This window comes from Amblyomma mixtum, chromosome 3 (genome assembly GCF_055824585.1).
Source record: "Amblyomma mixtum isolate Tamu chromosome 3, ASM5582458v1, whole genome shotgun sequence".
Taxonomy (NCBI): Eukaryota; Metazoa; Arthropoda; class Arachnida; order Ixodida; family Ixodidae; genus Amblyomma; species Amblyomma mixtum.
In genome coordinates this window covers 342,862,730-342,884,911 of record NC_143014.1, presented here as the reverse complement: position 1 = coordinate 342,884,911, position 22,182 = coordinate 342,862,730, and the positions used below count along the sequence as shown (strand labels likewise).

General features: G+C 42.3%; 1 pseudogene across 1 annotated transcript; it reads left to right on the top strand.

Moving 5' to 3' along the window:
- The first annotated feature begins 1,072 nt into the window (after nucleotides 1–1,072).
- On the top strand, nucleotides 1,073–16,116 carry LOC149356173 (spermatogenesis-defective protein 39 homolog; annotated as a pseudogene). The gene is made up of 17 exons (XR_016289363.1): nucleotides 1,073–1,132; nucleotides 1,484–1,587; nucleotides 1,651–1,723; nucleotides 1,803–1,912; nucleotides 1,991–2,083; nucleotides 2,165–2,233; nucleotides 4,819–4,911; nucleotides 5,373–5,511; nucleotides 6,038–6,221; nucleotides 6,716–6,850; nucleotides 7,474–7,515; nucleotides 7,734–7,823; nucleotides 13,739–13,825; nucleotides 14,378–14,467; nucleotides 14,580–14,700; nucleotides 15,242–15,346; nucleotides 16,006–16,116. The product of XR_016289363.1 is annotated as a spermatogenesis-defective protein 39 homolog (transcript).
- Nucleotides 16,117–22,182: the final 6,066 nt, after the last annotated feature.

Genomic DNA, 22,182 nt, shown 5'->3' with positions numbered 1-22,182 from the left:
GTAGTGCTTGCTGAGCACAGTGCGAGGAGCTGGCAGTTCGACATGCGGGGAGAAAGGCTGCGGCGTTGAAAGACATCTCGAACATTCCGGGAGGCACACACATGCATCAAGATACGCGGTGAAATGTGGGGTCGTGGCGGGCTCGTATTATGCAGCCCGACTACTTCAGGCAGGAGTTTGATCGAGTTTTTCCTTTTTCAACAATTTTTCCATGCAATAAAGAAAAAAAACTGCTGAAAAAGGAAAAACTCCAACACAAAGCTGCGGCGTTGGCCGAGTGATGGCCGAGATCAGCTGCAAGCGAAGCTGATCTAAAAAATTATTCACTGTCTTTGCGCCTTCGGCAAAATTTTTACATTCACGCTTGAATGCGGCTATCTTAGTTGAGGATTCGACGGAAACCCGTCCGGCGAGGGAAATTCAGCATATTGAAGAAAACAGCACTCGCCGAGCGAAGTCACAGAGGAAAAGAAAAACAAAAAAAAACAAACACATTGACGTTTCGGCACCATTATGGGTGCCTTGTTCACAATGAAAATGAAACGAGATGGGCCGTTGCTTCCCATCTCCTTTCATTTCCATTGTGAACAAGGCACCTGTAGTGGTGCCGAAACGTCAATGTGTTTATGTTTTTTATGTGTGCTGTTTTCTTGGATATGCGGCTATATTAGTCAATGTGGAGGTCTGAATTTTTGTCTGATTCCTTCATAATTTTGGCCAATGCCTCCTCCTATGATAGGGCATTAAAGGGTTCAATAACGTTCGATTAGAAATACAGAGTTCAAGTTCCGTGCTGCTAAGTACAGCTGCCGAGAAACGAAAGTGAAACAATGTTGTGACCACGACAGAGTCGATGCCAAGCCAAGCAGAGACTGATTGGCCTGGTCGGTTCGCTGCAAATGCTAAACGCTAAACAAAGCGTACCGGAACTTGCTGTAGGACGTATTGCACTTACGTCAATAAACGTGCAAAAATCGAGGACAGCGTGTTGTGTCGTGCTCATCAGAAAATGTTCAACCTCTCAAGTTGACCGGGATTAGCTTCTGTCGGGCTGTCCACTTCGCCGTCGAAGATGAACAGCGACCGGGCTGGGAACACGCCCGTCTTCTGGCTTCAGGATACGTGGTCTCTGGTGATGTCACTTGAGTGTTTAGACAATCGAAAAGTTTTAACGACATGATCTTATTGCTCTTACCTTTCGAACTTCAATGACGCACCAGCAGTGATATCGCATTGCAAACGACATGTTCGCACGGTGGAAAGGTGCAACTGCTGACGATCTGAAACTGATCATTGCCGTTCTCACCAAATTCACGTTAGCGTAATTTTTTTGAAAAACGCGATAGGAAAATGGTTTCTGTGACATGAACCGTTTTAGCCCTGTTTTGTTTTAGCATTAGTGCATGGCTAATAGCTGTTTTGCTCACAGTGTGATTAACGGTAATCGCGTAAACGAAACTGCAGCGAGAAGCGGCTCGGATAGCTGTCAGCACAAGTCAAGCAAGACGCAGACTTTGGCCCTGATCCTTTTTTCAAGTCATCCACTACTGACGACTGCCTAGAACAGATACTGCAGGCTAAAAATAAGTAAGTTTGATTTTGCAACGATTTTCAATGGTATCCCACTAAACACTGTTCCCATCAGTGCAGGAAAGAATCAAGCGCCGATGATGACTACTGGAACCAATCCGAGCATGTCGCCTTCAACTTCGAAGATGACGGGGTAAGTATAGGTTGTCTGGAGCATAATATGCTCGAGCCTTGCCCCCTAGACTTGCTAATCTTGCCTTGCAACTATGTAGGAAGACGATGGCAGAAGGAACGTACAGTTCAACAAGAAGCCAGTTTTCAAGCAACGAACAGAGGAAATTCGGTTTTGATGAACTGAACCGAGTCACAGCAGAAGTTTGTGGTATGAGAACGCAGCCTTCAAGTGTGCATAGTATGCAGCAAAAAAACTTTATTTAAAGTCTACACCTTTAATTATTAGGTATTGCTCCACTTGCATCTGGCTCGAATCTGAGGAATACAGCTCTTGGGAAACATACAAAAGCATGCTGAAAGACTGAAGATTGGACATGATGTAAGTATTTATGCGACTGTTTGGATAGTGCAAGTCATTTTTTGCATTCGTTATGCCTCAACATTACAATTTTCTGTGCAGGTTCCCACGAAGGGTCTGAAAAGCGTGAACACTCCTGAGGAAACTGTAAGGAACATTGTAATAGGCCAGGTAATGAGTTCTTTGGGTTCTGGTGTTGGTTTAGATGAAACTGGGGACGACTCCATCCCATTTTTGTTCATAGTAAAAATCGACTCTGTGACTCGGTGGTTGATGGTTGCTCGGCAGCAAAAGACGCATTTATTGCTGAGACAATTAGCTTTAAAGATTTTCCTACAATTCATTTCAAATTAACTAATAACATCAAGACCAGAAAAAGGACTCTGTCATTTTTGTTTTGAAGTGAATGGCTGTATAACCTAGACTTTGGGATCCACGTGCAAAATATTTTTGACCCACCGCACTTTGCTTATGAAATCGGTTGGGCTTGGCGGCATCTTTATTTAATTTTTTGGCCTTTTGAAGGTTATAAAGTCTTCGTTTTCAGTGAAAATAGCTTTTTTGTAGTTAGAGTGTGATAGTCTATTGTGCAGACCAACTTCAGTTAGTCCTCAGTGTCTTTTTAAGAGGGGACGCGGCTTTGAAATTCCAATAAATAGCGAAATATTGGATTTTTAAAAAAACTGCGGTATCAGCGTGAATGCGTCTTTTTTTTTATGCTGTCCCAAAGTTTCGTTCCTCAAATTGAATGGGACATACCCAAAAAAATTGTTCGCTGAACCTCAGCAGCTGTGTGGGGAAAAGCTCGAACAGTGGGCGTTTTCCGCCGTTATGGTTTTCTACCTAGATATTCACCTTGTGGAGCAGATCTCATCATGGCTGTTTTTATTTATTTTGACCCCGTTTGTTTTATTGTACTCTGAAGACCATAGTGTAGGTCAACATTCTTCAAGTTTTTGAACTTTAAATTTCTTCTATGAAATTTTCTTCTCACTCGATATGTCTACTGAATCACAGAAATGTAAGGCCTAAATTTATGCTTTGCAAAAAAATTGAAAGGATGTCTTAATCTGTAGCATGTCTACAGGAATGCAATGAATGTTGAACCAGCCTTCTGTCACATTTTCTTAACTCTGCAGCTTTTTAACAAGATTCAGAGAAAAAACAAATATAAAATTTTTTGTAGAGATATAAGAGTGAAATTTTTTGAGGGTAGTCATAAATTCATTTTTATTATATAAAAAATTGCATAAATATATCAAACAATACCCCCCCCCCCCCCCCCCCAAGGAGCATAGACACCAAATTTTAGTTGTGTTGTTTTCATTTCTGTAATAATGTGCAAGACATTAGTTAACATGGATACCTTATTCACATGGATAGTATGGTATTCACGTACGAGAGGTAAATAATTTATAATTGAATTTTTTCTCTCATGCTGTTTTGGTTTTCAACATCCAAGCAATGGCTTTGACATGGAAGTTCAGTATATGCCATAGGAGGCATGAAAAAACTCTGGTGTAGGCACTGCATCTTCATTTGTTGTCATTCTGGATTTGAGGCAGGCTGGCTTTAGCATTGTAATGAATTAAAACAGCAAAATACCGTATATTTTACATACCTTACATGATCTATACTGAACTTCGATGTCAGAGCCATCGTTTGGCTAATGAAGCCGAATCTGAAATAGCATGAGAGAAGAAACTCATTTGTAAATTCTTTACCTCTTTTAGGTGGATACCACATGCTGACCAATGAATGTATTACGGATAATTACAAAGAAGAAAACACACAACCGAAATATAGCGCCTTTGCTCGTTTAACAGTGTCAAATGCAAGAAGTGGAACACATTGGGCAGACGGCTTGAGGATTGCCGGTGATGTACCATGAATGTATTTCACAGATGCCTTACATTACATGTGAAGCGGCTGCCCCGGTAACAGTTTCAGCAACATCTTACCTTGTGTGAGTTCTTATAGATCGTGCCCTCACAGTATTCACGAAGCTTCCTCTGTGAAAAAATTTCTTAAAACAAGTGGCGTTGAGCTCAACATTTGAAACATTGTGTGACTACATTGAGTACTCCGTGTGGTCCTAACAGGCGCACAGATTAGAGTTACATTAAAGGGCTTGAGAGCAGCGAACAATATATGATGGATATCCACCAGTGACAAGTATAAATTTATGTCCAAGCTACCTGCATAATATATGCTCGAGTAGTGTGCAATAGTCATGTAAGGCCCTTCCTGTGTTCACGTGAAATGTAAATTTCCAATGAATGTAAATAAATGTGTTTATAAATAAATTCACATAAATAAATGTTAAATTTAGTTTATGGGGGTTTAAAATCCCAAAACAACTCAGGCTATGATAGACGCTGAAGTGAAGAGCTCCGGAAATTTCAACCGCCTGAGGTTTTTTAACTTGCACCGACACAGCACAATATAAATGAATGTGTTTATGTGAGAATGTTGCTCAGATAAGTGTACAAGACGGTGTTTTTTTTCATTTTCATAATTCGTTACGGCAGTGTATTAGGTATTGGTTCATAATTCAAGATGTTGTCTCTTTGTATTCTGCTATGGATACTATGCTTGAATTCAAGCCAGAGGTCATTGACTGATATATCCATACTATGAAATCACACCGTAATGTCAATGAATGAGCCTAAATAACTGTCATGGCATAGAGTAGTACCATAGCAATTTCTAGCAACGTTGTTAATGGTTCTCTTTTTTATTTTTCTTCCACACAGCTGTATTTCCTTGGGAAGCATTGTTCTAAAAAGGACAAAATTGCACTTTTGAATGAGGCTGTGCGCATCTAAGATGGAAATGCCATAATTGCTGTGAGTCATTCTGAGTTAAACACGGTGGTTCTGTGGGGTAGCTATAGTTCGGTATAACTCAAGGCTGATGCCGTTGGTAAGAGGGCTTTTTTTGAGAGGAATTTGTAGCTTCATTCTTGAGTTGCAGTGTAGCGGACTTTAGTGGTTGCAACTTCTTCGGTTCAGAAGATAAATCAATGTTAGTTACCTGTAGTTTAGCATTACCAGCCGACATCACTTATTTCATGATTTCATCAGTTTTGTGATTGCAGGTTACTTGTGCAGAAAAGCAGCTCAGCTTTTTTATTTTTTTATGTTTGTAAAATTAGGCAGGAAATGTCAAAAATGTTTTTCTTAATAGCTGGCCTGAATCTCTCGAATAAATAGTGGATCGAGAATTTTTTTCCTAACAGCAGTGTATATGCACCTTATTTGAAACTGCAGGTCCATTAAAAACTGAGAGTCCATTAATTGTTGTGCAGGTTCTGCTTTTTCTGAAACAAACGCTGAAGCCATCCCTTTTCAACCAAGAGCTGATGCAGAGGCCAAAGGCCGTGTCTCACTATCTCAGTCATCTGCGTGCAGTGCATATGACAACAGTCAGCTGATGGACATTCTTGGGTGAGAATGTGTGCTGGCGTCTTATACACAGTGGTTGAAGCGTTTCGAGTAAGCTCATTGAGCGATTGCAGATTGGCTTGAATTTTCACTGTGCTGAACCCAGAACTATTGTAGAAGCCGGAACCAGCTTACATTATGTGTTTATACTTTTTTTCGGACTTTGAACTTGTATTTTTGAATTCGAAGGCATCTTTAAGATAAACACCTAAGGCCTGGAATGAGGCTACCAAAGTTGCCCATGCATCTTTAGGCAGCAGTTGACAGGGCCATGTGTATGACATTTTTTTTATTTTAGTCATAAATGCATCATATTTTTATATTCTTTTCTTTTATTTCTCCGCTTTGAGCCTGTGAAAGAATGTCCCAAATCATGTAACAGTGGCAATCGTAAGGCCTGTGTCGAATGTCGATGTGTAATTTTGAGCATCTTTTGCTACATTTACACACTTTCAAGTTTTCTCCTGGAGCCCATCTTATAAAGAGTGCTTCATTGCCTGCGTTGTCTTTCCTTTTTTTTCCCCACCAGTAAGCTTGACAGAACTGAAGATGCTGCGGTATGTCGTGTACTCATTCCACAAAGCCCTTCTCAACGTTTTGTTGAAATGGAGGCGCTTAAAGCCAACCTCTGTTCGATGGTCAAGTACAGGCTTGCGGTTGAAACACCAGAGGCTGCAACGAAACTTCGAAACCTACAGTCTTGCTACAAGCAGGTACAGGCCACTGTTCGATACTATTTAGTTCACCTATTGGCAGATTGTTGGCTGAGGGGCTGATTCTCTGCAGATCCCACTTCCAGTCCGACCCTTCACTGGAAATGCAGGCAGAAGTTGTGAGGGAAGAACTGAAGCTTCTTGAAATGCAGCTCATCATAGAGGTAAGCAAGACCTGTGCACTAACTACTGTTGTGTACTTTGAGCAGTATTCCCAAGTAAAATCAAGATGCCTTTTTTTTTTACCAACGTTTAGCAATACTATGCCCTCGAGTATTACGTGGAGAAACTAATCACAGACATGAATAGGCATATGTTTTATTCCTTCTTACATGATAAACATTTCTTTAAGAAAAAAAATGCATTGGAGGTGTTTTTAGGGTTCTACATGTGTGCGTCTACCATTCCTTGAGAACAGCCGAGACTGCCAGTAAAATTCTTATGTTCATACACGCATAGTATAGCTGAACTTTTACTTATGCCCTTTGTTGTAGGAGGAAGACTCAAAAGCTGAAAAAGAAGGTCTTAACATACTGATGCAAGGATTTCCTCGCAAAGCACCCGTTGTTGCGACATCCCTGGTGACAACTCTTTACTACTGCTGTCTCTACCATTACAATGTCTCAAATGTAAGTTACCCATTTTTCAGGGGCAGTTTAGGTGTTTTCTACATGTTTGAACCTTATGCATTAAAAGCCTGTTTAAAACTGAAAGCCTGCATTACATCTTAGAGTAGCTAAGGTAACTCTTCGAAACCTTTTCAGCAATGCGCACTTAGTGCTGAAACAGAGCAAAACAAATCCCATAGCACACTGCCATGAAAACATTGTCTGTAAATACTGATGTGTCTACTATATAATCGCAGCCACTTGCATTGCAGAGCGTCATATTTTGTTATGGGAATGTACGTCTAAATGAGATGTTTTCGACTTTACAGCTCTGTGCAGTCAGTGATAACAAGTAGCAATACAAACTGAACTATTCAATGTAGGCTTCAGTTATGCACAGTAGTTTGTCTGGAATTTGTAGTTGACTGCTTAATAAGCCTTGGTCCTTTCGTGTCATGTTGCTGGAGCTGAGAGTGCTTGTAATTCTCAGAGTGGTCACTCCCTTTTTTGTTGACCATCTCAGAGATGCGAAACTGCCAGGTACACTCACATGTAGGTAAACATGAGGAGAAAACTAGACCTGATTAGCAGTTTTTAGTTAGCTGACTCTTCTCTCAAATGTGATGTTTGTCATGACATTGCAGAGCCACATTGCGAGCCCGACCCAGATGAAGGCTTTGTTTAATGTGAGTATATCCTTTCCCCTTTTGGGGCGCAGTTTTTTCTTGCTACATCGGCATGTCGCATCTGCAGCCACATTTGACACGATTACTTTCATTTGCGCATTTGCCTCATGCGACGTCCAACACAGTGCCTTACAGCATGGCACAGAGCGTTTGTGTGTGAAAAGTTCATGTTTGTTAGTGTTCATCCTAATGCAGCTCCTTTGTCCTTTCTGTTACAGCTGACTGAAAAACAGTTTGTATGGACTGCACTGAAAGCTTTGGCACAGATCAAACACTGGAAAGAAATTGACAACCTCTTTCAGGGAAAGGTGAGAATAGTAGTAACTGTGCTTGTCGTGTGACAAAGTATATTTAGCGTCCATGGTAGAGAGAGGGTGTGGTAGATGGTCCTTGGCGATCACAAAATGAACAAGGGAGGGGAAAACCTCAGGTTGCTTGAGCCAACGTTACGACAAGGGGACTTGTCTTCGTCTGGGCAAAGCGTTCATCATTGGCAGGGATTAAATAGGGCCTTCGCTCCGAGGAGGAAGGCCCCGGGTGGGGGAAGGAAAGCGGTGTGAGAGGGAATGCGTGTCAGGAAGGGGAGGGAGGTGAATCTTGATTCGTTAAGCTGCAATAGTGGAAAAACTTATATCCGGGGGGGTGTGTAATGAACAAAGGCTTTGAAGGGGCTGCGACGGGGGGGAGGCGCTGGGTGGACCTGTAAAACTCAGATAAGAGGATTAGTCAGCGTGGCACCGGGAAATGAGAACAAGGCAAACAAAATAAGCTCGCACTGGAAGGAGAAATAAACGGGGGGCATCTCCAAGGAAGGACAAGGCAGGGGGGGGGGAGAAATGGCTCGAGTTCAGAGAAAGCCAAAAGGTGGGGGCGGAGAGGCTAACAGGAATGTCATGGTTTCCGAGAACTGATAGTAGGGGATTAGGAGAAAAAAAAAGGAAAACGTGAACAAAGGGAGAGGGTGAGAAGGCCGGAAATGTGGTGGAAGACATGACGTGGGAAGGGTGCAAAGAGCGATAATTTACTTATGCGAGGTTCTAGGAAATGGTCTGACCACGGGCAAGACATTTGTTAATTTAAAATTATGCTAACCCTGGAATGTACCTGAGAGATTCCAGGTTTCCTCTGGACATGTTAATCCCTGTTGGTTGCAGTGTTTTAAATTTGTGGATTAGGAATGCTTCTCTGTATTTTCTGTCCCTAGTCGATTTGAAGCCTGACTGAAGAATGAACAATTTGAGCTCGTCGAATTCGTGATGGCGTTGATTAAAATGGGTCGACACTGCCTTCTGTTTATTCCGTGCTGTGTCAGCCCGGTGCCCGTTTAATCTGGCACTCATTGTTTGCCCGGTTTCTCCGACATATTGTTTCTGGCAGAAGGAGCACTGGAGCATGTAGATAATATTGGACGATGTGCAGTCAAAACTGGTCTTTATATCGAAACTGAAATTGCTTGCCGTACTTTTAACCGTAGTGTCCCTTTGTAAATGTTTGCATATCTTGCATCTAGGTCGAGAGCATGAAGTTACTGTCGGTGTTGGTTTCTTACCGAGCCTAGCATGCACCAGGATGTCCTTCAGGTTTGTGTTGCGTCTGAATGTTACCCTTGGTGCGTCGGGAAATATTTTCTTGAGACGGTCGTTACCGGTTAAAATGGGGTGGTATTTCCGCAGGATATTGTTTATGTTTGGAAGCGCGTTTGAGTATTTCGTTATAAGTGCAGGAGGTTGTTGACTGTTAGCTTCTGTTCGTTTCTCAAGAACTACATCTTGTTTCAAAGTGCTTGCTCGTTGGAACGCGTTATTAAGGGTTGTCTGTGGATGGTTTCTGGTGATTAGTGTGTTTTTTTAGCGAGTGGAAATGTTTCAGGTAGTCGTCGTCGCTACATATTCTTCTTAGTCTCGTTGCCTGTCCTACGAATATACCTTGTTTGCAGTGTCTTGGATGATGGCTAGTGAAATCTGAGTATTGCTGTCGGTCAGTAGGCTTCCTGTAAAGTGTGGTTTTGAGCTTGCTATTTTCTAAATGGACAGTGGTGTCAAGGAAATTGACTTGTGTTTTCGAGGAGTTGAAGGTGAATTTAATGCTGGAGTGGCATGAATTGAAATGTGTGACGAATGCCTTCAGGGTCTCAGCCCCATGCTCCCATATCATGAAAATGTTGTCTATGTAACGCAGGTATATAGGTGGTTTTTTATAAATGAATTTAGAAGTTCAGATTCTAGTAGCCCCATAAAAATGTTCACGTAGGTGGGTGCGAAGGGAGTGCCCATGCTTGTTCCAAATACTTGAAGGCAGTAAGAAGGATCGAATTCAAAGTAGTTGAGTGTTAGTACCAATTCAAGTAGCGTGAGGTACACTTCAGTTTCGTGCGGGTGAGGACTTTGAGTTAGAATTTTGGAGAGTGCGTCGATAACTTCATTTATGGGAATATTTGTGTACAAAGCGGCGACGTCAAATGTGACAAGTATGCTATCTGCTGGGATAATGGAAGCATCATTCAGAGACTCTACTATGCGGAGAAAGTGCGGTGTATCCTTGACAAAGGAAGGGAGGTGGGTGGGAATATCTGCAAGATAGTTGTTCGGAAAAATTGATAAGTTCTCTGTGGGCGTGTTATTGTTTGAAACGATAGGTCTGCCGGGGATATCTGCGGTAGACAAGTCTTCTCCGGAAACCTTATGGATTTTGGGAAGTAGGTAAAAGCGTCCTGCCTGTTTGTTTAGCGGATTTAAGAAGTGGTAGTCGGACTGCGTGATTAGTTCCCTTGATAATAAGTTTGCCAGTTTGTTCAGAATCAATTTGCAGAACTCTGAAGTGGGATGTGAATCTAATTTCCTATAATGACAAGGGTTGTTGAGTAGCCTAAAAGCTTCTTTTTTGTATTTTTCGACCGGTAGGATAACTATGCTACCTCCTTTGTCTGCAGGCTTAATGACTATATCGGTTCTAGAAGCTAAGTGGTTCAGAGTAGCCTGTTCCGTTGGAGTAAAGTTTCTGCGTTTTTGAGCTTCCTTTGTTTGCTCTATAATTTCTTTCGAGACAGATTTAATGTACAAGTCTAATTCAGGACTCTGCTGCGCTTCCGGCGTCCACGTGCTTTCAGCTTTGAGAGGGATGGAATTAAGGCTGGTTACTTCAGTAGGGTGAGCACGTGTTGACCACGTGTTACAGGAAAAAGCTAGGTTAGTAATCGGGGTGTTAGTTTTTTCGGCAAAGAATTCCTTAATTCGCAATCTTCGCGCAAATTCTGTGAGATCTCTGTGAAGTTCCTCATTAAAATTATTGTTAGTTGGACAAAATGTAAGGCCATGCTTCAGAATCTGTTTGTCGCTATCACTTAGGGATTTGGAAAAATCGACAATGTTGCTGTAGTGTCCTGTGGCGGAAAAGGCGTATCTTTTGTCTGCATCGAAATTGGCGGGCGGTTGTTAAACTGTCCAGATGTATTCATATCTAGCGGAAATTTATCTCTAATTTGTTTACGCTGTTGTTTTTTGTGCAGCTTGCGTTCCTTTCTGGCTACAAAATCTGCTAGTGCCTGGCTTTCGTCTGAATTTAGTTCTAACTAAGTTGATCATCGAGGGAATTTAACTGCTCTTGACAATGTTCTTATAAAATAGCTTTTCCCATCGAGCGAGGAGTTCAGGCCTGAGTGCACTGAGGGAGCACCTAACATTAACTCGAAGTCCTTTGGGTATTGTCCTGTGCTGCGAGTAGGATTTGTAAGTGTGTAGGTGGTATCGGTAGTTAGTTTGTTTAGTGGCTAGTTTTCTGGCTACCAGGAAAATTCGTCTTTTGGGTTCGGGGCGATTGGTGCTGCCAGACGTAAGTCATCTGCGCTTGTGCCGAGTGGACCTCTTGACGGGTGTTGTGTGTTTAGGGGACTTCTGTTTGAGGGTGGTATCGGTGTCGAGGTCCGTGTCGGTGAAAATCTGGGTGCTAGTGTGCGTCACTAATCGTGTAGGTGTCTGTGTGAAGTGGTGGCTTTGTTGTTTAGTGGCTACTTCCGGTGGGATTCCTACATGCTGTTCCGCTGGTGTGGGATCCACAGTTTCCGTCTGTGTGCCAGCGTCGAGAGTCTCTGGAGTGAACTGTGTGGAGGTGTCCTGGGTCCTAGCGGGGGAAGGCTGTGTTCGTTCCTGGGTGTTGTCGCTTTTGTGGGTGGTCTGTTGAGTGTTGGCCAGAGTGGGAGAGGGAGCATGAGTGGGCTGTAGCGTCCGCTTAAATGTGTTTCTCAGCCGGTACTTTATGTTGTCTGCCATTATTTGGACGCCAAAAAAATTAGGGTGAAGTCCATCTCTGGCCAGGAGTGCTTCAGGGTCATGATGGATCTGAGCGTGGTGGATGATTTCAACGTCTTTTTGGTAAAGTTCCATGTCCAGCAAAAAATTGTTGAGCTTAAATGAGTCCTGTGCGTGAGCTGTGAGTTGGCAGGATTGTGGCATGTGTCTGTGGTGCAAGTTGACTACCCTAGGAAGCACGGTTGTCAGGTGCAGTTTCATGTTTGGTCTGATGGCATGGACCTCGTGTACCAGTGTATTCATGGCCTCAATGGTCTGTTCCGCACTGCTGTGTTTCAGGTCATTAGTCCCGCAGTGAATGACGAAGTGCGTGATGTTCTGTGGTGCTGCGGCTATCAGTTTCCTTATGTCATTGGTTTTGGCGCCGCTCTCAAACCTAATGTATGGTGCATGTTCTCCGGGAGGAAAGTGATTGTGGATGTGCTTGTATTGACTATCACCTATCAACGCTACATATACCAATGAAAGAAGGGGGAGAGGCTTACCTTGTTCCATCATCTTCCGTTGACTGGAGTCCATGGTAGAGAGAGGGTGTGGTAGATGGTCCTTGGCGATCACAAAATGAACAAGGGAGGGGAAAACCTCAGGTTGCTTGAGCCAACGTTTCGACAAGGGGACTTGTCTTCGTCTGAGCAAAGCGTTCATCATTGGCAGGGATTAAATAGGGCCTTCACTCCGAGGAGGAAGGCCCCGGGTGGGGGAAGGAAAGTGGTGTGGGGGGGATGGTTGTCAGGAAGGGGAGGGAGGTGTATCTTGATGCGTTAAGCTGCAATAGTGGAAAAACTTATATCCGGGGGGTGTGTAATGAACAAAGGCTTTGAAGGGGCTGCGACGGGGGGAGGCCCTGGGTGGACCTGTAAAACTCAGATAAGAGGATTGGTCAGCGTGGCACAGGGAAATGAGAACAAGGCAAACAAAATAGGCTGGCACTGGAAGGAGAAAGAAAGGGGGGGGGGGCATTTCCAAGGAAGGACAAGGCAGGGGGGGGAAATGGCTCAAGTTCAGAGAAAGCCAAAAGGTGGGGGCGGAGAGGCTAACAGGAATGTCATGGTTTCCGAGAACTGATAGTAGGGGATTAGGAGAAAAAAAAAGGAAAACGTGAACAAAGGGAGAGGGTGAGAAGGCCGGAAATGTGGTGGAAGATATGACGTGGGAAGGGCGCAAAGAGCGATAATATACTTATGCGAGGTTCTAGGAAATGGTCTGACCACGTGCAAGACATTTGTTAATTTAAAATTATGCTAACCCTGGAATGTACCTGAGAGATTCCAGGTTTCCTCTGGACACGTTAATCCCTGTTGGTTGCCGTGTTTTAAATTTGTGGATTAGGAATGCTTCTCTGTATTTTCTGTCCCTATATGACAACCTTTATATGACAACGGGACAATTGTTGTCCCTCTTGCTTAAAGTGCTAGGAAAAGGACATTGGCACATCTGGGTGCCGTATTTTTGTGTGCTCAATACTGCCTAACTCTCAAACAAATCATTCAGTGTGTTTTTATCTTTTGCTAATTGGCCTACTTGGTGTTCTGTGCATTTTTAACAAGAGAAGGTGTGCAGTTCTATGCGGGCGATGCTGGCGAGAAAAATACATCGACTGACTCACTATACCTCTTGAAACAGTTTTCAGTTCTAATGTGTTGTCTTACAAGTCGATGAGACTGAGGTACGAATACGCATCACATTTGAGGTATTTTTATGAAGTCTTCAGTACAAACGTGTGCCCCCATTTTTTATAAAACCAGTGGTAGAAACGACTTACAAGGTTTCATTCAGTTTCTATAGTCATTCCAAGTACAATTTTACATTTTTTATGATACAATATGCATAAAATTTGCACCTTATAAAGGGTTAAAGGAGTGCAAGTGACCTGAGAATGGTATTGAAATATTTTTTTATATTTTTTTGTTCTTTTGCAGTCCTGGCTTGGCAAGTCAAAAATGCGTTGCTGCATTGGTTTTGGCAGAGCTGTTGAAATCCTGGCCAAGGCACATGCACCACCTGAGGTGGGCATGTCATCTTCCAAATGTTTGAGAAACTTGTCACGTGCAGTATTGAAACGGTCACAGCCTTGCTCAAAAGTTCAGGGAGACTGAAATAGCTTGAGACAAAAAAAAGAAAAGTGATAAAAGAGAAAGAACTTAACGTTTTCAGGCGCATGTGTTGTGAACAGCAGATCGCAATGTGGCATTGAAACAAAGCTTGGGATTTGAGACCCAATTCTTGCGACTTTTGCACAACAATGCATACTAAATGTGTGATGGTGGCCCCACATTTTGGCATTGCAGCTTGTCTTAGAGGACTGAAATTCACTCATGTCTAGAAGTTCGCCCAGCATGAAGCACTTTTAGCTTTCACTGCCAGCATTCTTTGAAATCTCTGTTCGCTCCAAGCCTTTCACAAGAGCTTCAACAAAGCTCCTTTGTATGGCTGGTTCCTTGGGCGGCTTGGAGCACTTACAAGACCTTGTAACCATGTGCGCTAAAGTGCAGTGAAATTTAGAAGCAATTCAGAATCCTTTTCCTTCCATTCACTCTCACCTTTCTCTTTCCTATCAGGTATTCGAGAAGTACCTCCAAATGGTTGACGACGCAGAGAAACGATTAACACTGCCAAAATTGCACAAGTGCCACAGTGTTGCCATTGAGGTGAGTTTTGGCCACCAATTCTAGATTTCAGCTTCAAAAGGCTGTCTTTAGGTTGGCAACTGTGTGTGTGTATGTGCCTAACACAAGTGGTGAACCAATGTTTGACTTGCAGAACCAGGAAACCACCGAACGACCACTATCAGGTATTCGAGAAGTACCTCCAAATGGTTGACGACGCAGAGAAACGATTAACACTGCCAAAATTGCACAAGTGCCACAGTGTTGCCATTGAGGTGAGTTTTGGCCACCAATTCTAGATTTCAGCTTCAAAAGGCTGTCTTTAGGTTGGCAACTGTGTGTGTGTATGTGCCTAACACAAGTGGTGAACCAATGTTTGACTTGCAGAACCAGGAAACCACCGAAGGCTAGAGGAGCGAAATAAGCGAAAAGCAGCGCTATGCTGTTAAAAAGTGCGATTTTTATCCATTGCGTTGTTGTGTATGTTGGAATAACGCATCCAAAGATAGGACGACTTGCGTGTAACATCATCGCTTCAACTCGCTAAACCAGTAAATTCACAGTGCTGTTTGGAAATTTCTGGCATAGGGGCCCAACAGCTTCAATAATTAAGTCAATCCACTGCTGTTGTATTGAGAGGTTTATGAAAGCTGTTTTTTTAGCGAGTTAGCATGCACGCACTTTAGCGTTGCGCGTGTTATGTGCAAAACGGCATCACACAGTCTATAATTAAAACTGCATTAGTGTTATAGATTCTCTGCACTTCATCAGGAGTTTGACATCGATGACACCTGTTGTGTGCACTTTTCTTTGCAGATATTAGTTTACCTTAGAGACCGGCAGCAGTTACTTAGGTACAAGAGTGAGTTACCACCACATTCCATTCCATACTTTGAGATTGAAAGGCTCCTTAATGGCACAGTAAGCTTACCTCTGGCATGTGATCTTTTCAAAAGGAAAACAGTTGACAGAGGACTCTCTACTTGTGAAAGTAAATTTAACTGAAAAAAGAATGCCAATTACAGCGCATTCAGCAAACATGGAGGGATGTTAACGGCTCCCTCGGAGCACTTCCCTCCCTCTTTCTACTCTCACAGTTAACGTTTAGTGACCCGGCGGTTGATTATGCGTGGGCTTAAAAAGCCAAGCTGCAATTCACCCATAGTCACACCTATTGAATGAACTGTGTAGGTTCCGAAACGTGTTATCTCAACTTTGTTGGCATTCTTTCCTCACTTAAATGTGTTTTGTTTCACAAGCATAAGTTGCCCTCATATTAGCGTGATCATTTTCTTGTGATGGTTGAAACCCCCCAGCTTTCCTGTTTGGGTTCCTGTTGGTAATGCGATGCCACTGTCATTACACAAAATTCTGATGTGATACACAACAGAATGTAGGGCGTGTGCAATTGCTTTGCTTTAATGTGTGACCTTGAACAAGTATAAAGGTTATAAAGAAAATGGCAGTAAAGGATGAAACAATACCATTCATGTTGTAGTGCATTGCAGTTCGGCAGTCATGCTTGTATTTTTAGAAGGTACTCTCAGTGATGTGCTCAATCTCTTTTTTTCTTCTTTCAGGCCGTCAAGTGGAAGAACTGAAACAATTGTTTTGCTTAATAATGTGTAAATAAAAATGGAGTAATTATTTCACATGACATGCTGAAAGAAAAATAAATTTATCCTGTTTTACCAGGTTTCCCTTGTCACTTCATGTGTTACTTAAGTTAATGACCAAGACTAGTTTTGAAGGCTCAGATAATTTATTAGAGACCAACTGCACCCTCAGCAGATTAACACTACATATAATAAAAGCACAGTTAAATCTGTGTCGTGACTCAATCAAACAACCTTAGCAAAGAAATCTGAAAACGTTGGACACTTCTCTGTGCGTACTGACTGAAAGTTCCCCACTAGGTTTAGTACTTGATACTACAAAAGTAGGCATACCTTATTTTTCAGTTTTTGCTGTGGAATGACGCCTGAGACATTCGTAAGGGTGGATCTCAACATGAACTTTGCTGGCACTCTGTGAATGATTCATCATTGTTCTTTTTATTTGTAGTTTCAGTTTCAGCAATTAAATGCCAGTTGTGATGTCATAAATATGAGATCACATGGAGCATACATTTATAATGGCAGTTCGCTCACCTGTTGTCATTCTGGCTTCTGCAGCGGGCTAGCATAAGAGTGGGAGCGAATTGAAATGACAAAGCAGCAGATATATAATGTTTTTTGTTCGTTTTACATGACCTCGCACTTACGTACTTGTGACATCACTACCACTGTTTGACGACTGAAACTGAAAACTAAATCAAGCGAAGAAATTCAGTTACTATTACTGAGACACGAATTAAGTGCAGTGATCGATGTTTATTATTGCAAAGCAAAAACAGTAAAAAAATTAGGGGGCTCTACCCCTTGAAACCCCACATACTACCCTCCCATAAGTGTTAAATATTACTCACGACAGTGCAGTGGAAATATAAATATATTACATTAAGTTACAATATTTAACAAGGGCTAAACTCTACAGCAGATCAACAAAACAGCACTGGCTAACAGACACACTGGACTCCATTACACGTAATGGAGTCTAGTGTGTCTGTTGTCACAAACATAAAAATAATCTGCTGAATCAGAGTAGTGGTAACATATGCATCAGTAATATATACATGAGAAGTCTGGTATTGCCTTTTTGCACAAACACAAAACCACGGTCTTGTTGGTTAAAATGCAACAACCATACTTCAGCGCACAGAGATAATTTTCAGGTTACAGAGTAATGCAACTGCAAATGATCCAACCCGACAAAAAGCACTGAATATGCACACACAGCTGCATTAACAGACCTTTAGAATCACTTTTCCGCTCCTTGCTGCTGGCAGTGCTTCCAGCAAAAAATAGGATGTATGCGGACTGAGTTGTGTTCGTGTAAAACTATACCATTTCAACATGGAGAGTTGTCATGCCATCAAAGGTTACCGTATTTTCCGGTGTATAAGACGCGGCTTTTTTTCAAGAATCTTGCTGAAGCGTCCTATACAAGGGTGCGTCTTATACGCTAATTTTTCGTTTTTATTTTTTGCGAGTTAAGAAATTACTCAGGTTCATGTTCAAGGCGCTTGTATGATAGCCTGCTGTTCCTGCTTACCGAAGGCATAGATATAGCTAAGACAGAAAACAGACCTGTGTAGTCAGCCTTTTTGGACATAAGCAGTGCTTACAACAATGTGAGCAGAGAACTCCGCTGAAACGTGTTAAAAAATGAAGGTATCAGTAACGAGGCAGCTGATTTCCTGCAGGAAATACAGCGAGATAATAAAATTGTAAATATAGGGAAAGGAATAAAAGAAGAACTCTTGAGGTACGTAAATAATTAAGGCAAGGTTGTGCTAATGATTATGCTTTATGCGAAAAATATGGAAAGATTGCTACAAGAAAGTAATCTAGGTTATAATCTGGCGCACAGATTAGGCGAACAGGTTCTTGAGCAACCTCTCCATGATATTCTACTGTTAGCAGATAGCCACGAAGATTTCCAAACTCTGGTTTGTTTTTCTGAGGTCAAAAGAGGCAGTCTCCTCATCTAGTTTGCTGTGCCCCTGACATTTGAAGTGAGGGAGAACGTGTAGGTTTACTCCGTAGGTAACCTCCAATATTGTAGTCATAGGCAATCGTGGTTTTTCTTCCTTTTTTTACAAAACATTAAAATGGTTGTAAGCACACACCGAGCTTTATTTTTTTATGTTGCCAGATTTTTAGATTGTCCCAGGGAGGCCACTATTTTCTGAAAACGAACAAAAATTGTGATGTTAAGCTTTGGATCATATTTTGCTTATTTTGCAGTAAAAAATTAAAGGCATTTTGTTTTCTTTACAAATTATTGCAAATATTTAGAAATTAGTGACCAAAGGTTCTTGCTGCCAGATGTTTATATCAAGTTTAGCACAGTTTCCTGAGCTTGCAATAAATTTTGAATGCGTTGAATGCTTATTAAGACACTTTATTGCAAATCTCAAAGAAAAGTGTACTGCATAGATGATCCAAATAGGTTGTGTTTAGATTTACGCTAGTTTATGCTCCGGATTGTCTGGTTTAAGGTGCCGCTGCAGAATGGACCTTCAAGCGTCGACTGTATTAACTGCAGCAGAGTGAGCACAATTTTGCATGTGAGAACTGAGGACTCGAAGGACACACGAGCTAGTAGCGCGGTGGCTGTGGAGCAAATAGTCAATGGCAACTGGCACGCACCGTAGCAGCAGTGGCAGACAGCACCTTCTCGACGTGACCGTTTCTGAGACGTGTCAAGGAAGGGACTTGAGCTGACATTGTGACTTGAAAATTAAAATGGCTTATTTTCATGCCCATTTGTTTCTGATGTTGCTGGACATTCTTGTTGTGCAACATGTCATCTCATTTGCTGATCTGTGTGTTTTAAATGATGTGCTTGTAATGGATAATACATTCTATATCACATTAAAAATGATAATCATACAGGTACACAAAGCACTATACCTGTCATGTGAGAGCATATTTATTGCAGGAATTAACATTGGCGATGACCAACGGAAAATCACAGTACACTATACTGATTGGCGACTTCAATGCGAAGGTAGGCAAGAAGCAAGCTGGAGACCAGGCGGTAGGTGACTATGGCATAGGTTCTAGGAATATCAGGGGAGAGTTATTAGTAGAGTTCGCAGATAGAAATAATTTACGGATCAAGAATACCTTCTTCCGCAAACGAGCCAACAGGAAGTGGACGTGGAAGAGCCCCAATGGTGAGACTAAAAATGAAATAGTCTTTATAATGTGCGCTCAGCCTGGCATCGTAGAGGATGTGGAGGTCCTCGGAAATGTCCGTTGTAGCGACCACAGAATGGTAAGATCTCGCATTAGCTTAGATTTGCAAAGGCAGCGCAGGAAATTAGTGAAGCGGAAGTCTATTAACCAGTCAGCATTAAGAGGGAAAGGAGAGGAATTCAGGATTTTGCTGCAGAACAGATTTTCCGTTTAACTGAAGATGACGACTGTAATGTTGAAATAATGAACAATCGTCTCACAGATATCATAACGGAGTGCGCCGTAGAAGTAGCTGTAGGATGGTTCGACAGGATATTGGGAAGCTATCTCAGGAGACTAAGGATCTGATTAAGAAATGGCAAAGCATGAGGACGTCTAACTCCATAGATAGAATAGAACTATTAGAGCTGTCGAAGTTAATAAATAAGCGCAAGGTAGCCGACATCAGGAAGTTTAACATGGAGAAAATCGAGCATGCTCTAATGAGCAGAGGCAGCCTAAAAGCAGCGAAGAGAAAACTAGGCATAGGTAAAAGCCATATGCATGCAATAAGAGACAAAGAGGGCAATGTCATTAGAAATATGGATAAGATAGTTAAAGTAGCCAAAGAATTTTACACAAATCTCTACAGTAGCGATTGCAATCAGAATGTTACTGAGAGAGGCAGTGGAACACAGCAATGGGCCATCCCACCAGTAACGAAGGAGGAAGTAAAGAAAGCCTTGGGAGCAATGCAGAGAGGGAAAGCAGCTGGTGAGGATCAGATAACAGCAGATTTGTTGAAGGATGGAGGTGAGTTTGTGCTCGAAAAACTAGCCACCCTGTATACGTAATGCCTTGTGACCTCAAGCGCACCTAGAGCTTGGAAAAATGGTAATATTAGCTTAATTCATAAGAAAGGAGACGCCAAGGACTTGAAGAATTACAGACCAATTAGCTTACTGTCTGTTGCCTACAAGGTATTTAATAAAGTAATCGCTAATAGGGTCAGGACAACCTTAGACTTCAATCAACCAAATGAGCAGGCAGGCTTTCGTAAAGGATGCTCGACAATGAACCATATTCGCGCAATCAATCAGGTGGTAGAGAAATGCGTAGAATATAACCAGCCCCTATATATAGCATTCATTGATTACGAGAAAGCATTTGACTCAGTAGAATCCTCAGCAGTCATGCAGGCATTGCAAAATCAGGGCGTAGAAGAGTGTTATATGAAAATATTGGAAGATATTTATAATGATTGCACAGCTACCATAGTTCTCCATAAAGTCAGCAATAAAATTCCAATAAGGAAAGGTGTCAGGCAGGGAGACACGATCTCGCCTATGCTATTCACTGCCTGTTTGCAGGAGGTATTCCGGGGCCTGAAATGGGGACAGTTGGGGATAAGAGTTAATGGAGAATACCTAAGTAATTTGCGATTCGCTGATGACATTGCCTTGCTAAGTCACTCAGGACATGAACTGCAAAGCATGATCAATGAATTGGACAGGCAGGGCAGAACGGTGGACTAAAAATTAATATGCAGAAAACCAAAGTAATGTTCCACAGCCTAGCAAGGGAACTGTGTTGGTCAAATGTTTAGGGGAATCCCCCAAGGTGGAGTAGATTTGAAATAAGGGAGTAATTACTCATTGACGTCCACCCGAGCACAGCCATACGGCTACAAAGGAAAGCTATACAGCTTTCTCAGAAACTTCGTAGTTAAAGAAAAACAGCAGTTTGCAGTTGGTAGCCAGTTTCTGGTAGTAGGAGAATATGTCTATTTAGGGCAGGTAGTGACAGCTGATCCAGATCATGAGAGGGAAATAACTAGAAGAATAAGAATTGGGTGGAGCGCATATGACAGGTTATCTCAGTTCATGAATGGCAGTTTACCAATATCTCTCAAGATGAAAGTATACAACAGGTGTATCTTACCGGTACGCACCTATGGGGCAGAAACGTGGAGGCTAACAAATAGGGTTCAGCTTAAGTTAAGGACAACGCAGCGAGCTATGGAAAGAAAAATGATAGGTTTAACGTTAAGAGATTGGAAGAGGGCGGAGTGGATGAGAGAACAAACGCGCGTTAATGATATCTTAGTTGAAATCAAGAGGAAGAAGTGGGCTTGGGCAGGGCATGTAATGCAAAGGCAAGATAACCGCTGGTCCTTAAGGGTAACGGAGTGGATTGCAAGAGAAGGCAAACGTAGCAGGGGCGGCAGAAAATTAGGTGGGCGGATGAGATTAAGAAATTTGCGGGAATAAGGTGGTCGCGGCTGGTGCAGAACAGGATTAATTGAAGAGACATGGGAGAGGCCTTTACCCTGCAGCCCAATGAACATGAAAACTCCCATAGACGTCTTTCGGACGTTTAGAACGTCTACTAGACGTCCAAACGAGTTTCAGTGCCCATTGGGCAGTGGGCATAGTCAGGCTGATGATGATGATGATTGGAAATCTTGAAGAAAAGTGTACTGCATAGACTATCCAAATAGCTTGTGTTTAGCTTTAGGCTAGTTTATGGTACAAATTGTCTGGTTTAAGGAGCCGCTGCAGAACAGAACCTCAAGCGTTGACTATAGTAACTGCAGCACAGTCAGCACATTTTTGCATGTGAGAACTGTAGACTCGAAGGACACATGAGCTAGAAGTGCAGTGGCTGTGGAGCAAATAGTCAATGGCAACTGGCACGCCTCGTATCCACAGTGGCAGACAGCACCATACTTCTTGACGTGACTAATTCTGAGACATGTCATGTGTCTGCAAGTGCAGGGGTGGTGGGAGTTTTCTCAAGTAAAAAATCTGGATGTTTCAAAAAATGGTATATACTGTCATTCATGTGGGGGATCCAGATGAATGGGCGGTCTAATGTGAAACGCTATTCTCGACCCTGTTGGCGTTGTTCAACCATTCGTCTACTTTGCTGATTTATGGCTCTAAATAGTGCTCTCCTGGCGCAAATAAAAAT